The 4,707-nt window shown below is 44.6% G+C and overlaps 1 pseudogene; it reads right to left on the minus strand.

The window, feature by feature from the left end:
- Positions 1 to 657: 657 nt before the first annotated feature.
- On the minus strand, positions 658 to 2,371 carry Pes1-ps4 (pescadillo ribosomal biogenesis factor 1, pseudogene 4; annotated as a pseudogene).
- Between the last annotated feature and the right edge of the window lie 2,336 nt (positions 2,372 to 4,707).

The raw sequence follows: 4,707 nt of genomic DNA on the forward strand, positions 1-4,707 counted from the left end.
ATGGATTTGAGAACGCTTTTAAATTTTTGGAACAAGCTTTCCTAGAGGTTTTTGCTTTGGTCCTCAGCTGTTTAGTCATGCACCTAGCTCTCCCCGGAAGCACTTATCTTCCTGCTTCCTCAGGGAGTCCAACAAAATCCTCCTTGCAAACCTGGTACCCTTGGGAGACAAATCTCATTACTTATCCTTGTTTTTTGCTGAGTGAAAATTGGCACTAAATATATTTCAAATGATGGATTCAGCATACTAAGTCATTAATGAGGATAGAGATATTATATATTTATCATCTTTATATTTCCACTAAATGGTGATTACATATTAATAATTTATATATTAATCCATAATACTATCCCTCTAAATCAATTATTTTTGATTGAAAATATTCCATGAGTCATTTTACAAATTACTTCCCTTTTTTTTTTTTTTTTTTTTTGCTGTAAAGATCCAACTATTTAATAACAAAAGCTCCCTACCCTTACTCCTGGACAGCATCTTGAGCACAGGATGGGCACAGCTATGTAGGAGGCTTCAGAAAGCCAAGGAAAATGAGGCTATCAGACAGACTTCTGGATTAAGACTGGGTTGGTTACAGTCTTCTTGCCCAGACACTGGCATGAACCACACAGGAGGCTGGGGCTGGCCACACATCACCAAAAGTATGAGAGTCCTGGCTGATGTGTCTGTGTTTCACTAGCTGCTTCTGCCAAGTCCAAATCTCAGTGAAGGACGACTGGAGCTCACACAGGCCTCGTCCTCTTGGCCCTTTTCTCAGACCTCACAGCGTCATCACATGGGCTTTCCTCTTCTCTGCGAGCTTGTTGGCCTCTCGGATTTTGCGCCGCTTGCCAAACATGATCTTTTGGTAAAGGTACTTCTCTCGTCTCTTCATCATCATGATGGCCAGGCGCTTGGCCTCGGTTTCTTCCTCCTAGGCCAGCCGCTGCTTGTCTTCCAGGTTCACAGTGCCGGCCATAACCTGGGGCTTCTTTCCGTCCAGCCTTTGCTGCTCCAACGCTGACAGATGCGCCTCCTTCTGCTTCTCTGATTCAGCTTCTACATCTTCCTTCTCGTTTTCCACTGCACCACCACCGTCACCTTCATTGTCATCGTCTTCATCATCCTCTTCCTCTTCCAAGTTTCCTGGGTCTTCTCCCCGCTGCAGACCCAGGAGCTTCAGCTTCTCAAGGGGAATGTAATCTTCCTTCTCAGATACGAAGGGTGAAAGGCATTGGGGCAGCTGCACCCCAGGGAAGTACTCTGCCACAGGGAGGAGGAACTGGGCATTCACATAGTCAAACACCCACTGGGGCTGTACGAGTATCTGTCAATGATGGGGGTTTGCTGCCCCAGCCAGTCAACAATCTGGTGGGTGATACCAGAGTCTGTGACGTCATAGGTGGCTCCGATGCACAAAGACTTGTCCCAGGATACATCCCCACCAAAACTCCTGATGATGAAGGCCAATGCTTCACCGGGCACCTCTCGGTTCAGGAAGAGCTTCAGGCCTTCAAAGAGTTTCTTGTGCTTTTCCTGTATCTCCAGCCCTTTCCTTCCATCTTCCTCCTGTCCTGTCGCCTCCCTGTCAGTAGGAAACTCATCAGCCTTCTTTAGCAGGCACCACCACTCGGCCCAGGCTGGCACTGAGGGCAGCCAGTTTCTCCGTAGAGCTCTCAGAGTCCAACGCATATGTGTCCTCAGTGACCTTTGTCCCTGCTTGGGCTTGACTTTCGATCTTGGGTAGGTAGTGGATGATCATGGGAGAAAGCATAGGGTGCAATCCATACGATGGGCTGACCCAGCACCCCAGCCTGATAGTAAATACCTTTAATGGACAGGAAGACCTTGTGCAGGGCACCGGCAGCAATGACGTAGTGCAGGAACTCCGCAGTGAGCGGGCGGCATAGCCGAGTGGTCTGCACGTGGCACTTGCCCGTCCGAGGGAAGCTGGAGAAGAGGAAGCACATTGACTGGGCATCATCGAGGTCCCGCAACGCATCAGTAATTGCAGGGCACCACTCCTTGACAATGTGGTCCAGTTTGTAGCTGGGTTTATTGTCCTTCAGGCGCTCTACAGCATTTCACTCGCTCTTCCCATAGGCTTTGCGGAACTTCCGGACAAACACCTTGTATTCTCGGAACTTGACCATGGGTTCGTGGAGGAGGAATTTAATATCTTTGATAAGGTAAAATGTTCGGGCTGCTGTGGAACCCTTGTTAACTTTCTTCTTATGCTTGGGTTCATGAGGATAAATGCCTTTCAGGATGCACAGCCGCCTGAAATCAGGCAGGCTCAGCTGTAGCCTCTTCCGGGCTTTGTTTCGAGTGATGTAATTGTGGCAGAGCCTCGCTCTTACTTCTCCAGAGGTCCCATAGCTCCACGTTCGGAAAGTCCTAAAAGCGGAGCGGAAAGGCCCACACGTTACTTCTTGACCATGCTGTGTGCCAAGTTCCTTTCTGGGTGGTAGGAACGCAGGGCCGGATGCCCAGCAGGTGAGGTCTCTGTTTTGATGGAGTTTGTATTTGCTGGGCCAAGAGAGAGAGCGAATGAGGGGATGAAGTCTAAAATGATGTAAGCTCCAGAACTTTCTAACTCTAATAAAATACGTAAAAAAAAAAAAAAAATGGCTAGACAGATGGAGGAGGGAAGAGATTTTAACATGAGAAGGACCCATAGGGAGATCTAGACAGATAATCTAGACAAGGACGGCACATACAAGAGCCCTGATATGAGAATAAATATGCAGTTTCTAGCAAAGCAAAAAAAAAAACTAGTGCAGAATATCACAATGTGTAAGAGCTAGTGATGGCTTGAGGTAGGGTTGGGATAGTGACCTACTAAGTTCTTGAATCTGGTCCTGCCAACTGGACCCAGCATAGCATGCAGGGGTGCAAGACCAGAGCGGGACTTAACTTAGCAGATAGTTTTACTTACTGAAATGGAGGATATAAGAGGGTTTTCTCTCTGGGGTTTGTTATGTGTTTTATTTGGAATTTGAAAAAATACACACCACATCCAAGAAGAGATGACAGGTAACAGAATATTGGAGTACAGAGCCCAAATCAGGCTAGAAATGGTGCATTTCTCTGCTGCTGGCTACTTCCTTCTGTTTGTATAGTTTGTGAGAATGAATCCCGGTCACATGCATTGATGTGCTAGAACCACAGGATCTGAGAGTGGAAAAAACCTATGTCAATAAGACTTGGTCCTTTGTTCCAGGAAATTTCACCCATAGAAGATAAGACGCAAAGCCAATAAATCGCCTCAATGCTTGCTCCAGGAAACCCCTGCAAATAAGATTATCTGAGACACAGGCGGATCATGCACTAAGCCCCCACCTCAGCTCACTTACCAAGACTTACTTTAAGACTTTTACTTCAGTATGCCAACCAACCCTAACCAATTACACCCAGAGTTTACCCAGCCAATCTGCTTGCTACTGTGAGATGCCTGTGATCAAACCTCTCTGACGCCAGTCCTGCGCGACTGCCGTATCTGCCGCCTTCTTACAAAGAGTAAAGAATATTCTATTTTTTGTCATCTGTATTGGTAATAGGTATGCATATGTAAATAACCCCTTTCCTTACCTTCTCTGAAACTCACAACCTATTGAGGTACCTGAATTGGGGATGTTCTGAGGTATCTCTCTATTCTAATCAGTTTCATTTTACAAAGGGAAAAACTTACATAGAGGATTGGTAAACATCTTTAGTATTTCAGTAGTGACTACATCATAAGACTTACCACTCTGGTACAGATCCCTTTTGGATGAATGCACAAGATTGTGCTAAGATGAAGTAAATTGTTTTTATCTATCTATCTATCTATCTATCTATCTATCTATCTATCATCTATCTATCCATCTATCATCTATCTATCCATCTATCATCTATTTATCATCTATCTAGCATCTATCTATCTAGCATCTGTATCTACTTATATCTACATCTACCCATATATCTATCTCTGTATCTAATCTCTATCCAATCTCTATCATCTATCTATCTATCATCTATCTATCTATCTATCTATCTATCTATCTATCTATCTATCTATCTTTCATCTATCTTCGGATATGGTTTCTCTGTAGGACTTTGTAGGCCAGGCTACAACAAACCTCAACCTCACAGAGATTCACCTGCCTCTGCCTTCCCAGTGCTGGAATTAGAGGCATGTGCTACCATACCTAGCTTGGTTTATTATTATTATTATTAATTTATTATTAATAATATTTTATATTTTTAATTTATTTTATTATTTATTTTATCAGTATGCATACTAGCAGGGGAGAAAATGTTCTGGCTGCTTTTGGTTTTGCCAGACTGGCTTAAACGGGGTGTAAATAAATTTCAATTTACATTTACCCCAAATTGGATGTTCATTAGTCAACAGATGAACACACAAACATCAACCACCAAGCCATATAATTGCTGTTGTAGGTGTGGTTCCCTGTTATGGTTTGCCTTGAAGTTACTGTATTTTGATGCTAATTCCACTGCCCCAAGGACAGCTGCCTAGTCAAGTCCTCAGGACCAGGTGACTTCACCAGAACCACCTCTCCATTGACTTTGTAAAGTACAGGTGAGGGGCAGGTACAGTATAGAAGGAGGCCTGTCATTGGAGGAGAAGGAAGGATAGGCTGGAGAGAAGTTTGAAGGAAGAGGAGGAGACTAAGGGAGAGAGGGACGGGGAGAGGGGAGAAGCCGTGG

The sequence above is a fragment of the Rattus norvegicus genome, chromosome 7, assembly GCF_021556685.1.
Source record: "Rattus norvegicus strain SHRSP/BbbUtx chromosome 7, alternate assembly SHRSP_T2T, whole genome shotgun sequence".
Lineage (NCBI taxonomy): Eukaryota > Metazoa > Chordata > Mammalia > Rodentia > Muridae > Rattus > Rattus norvegicus.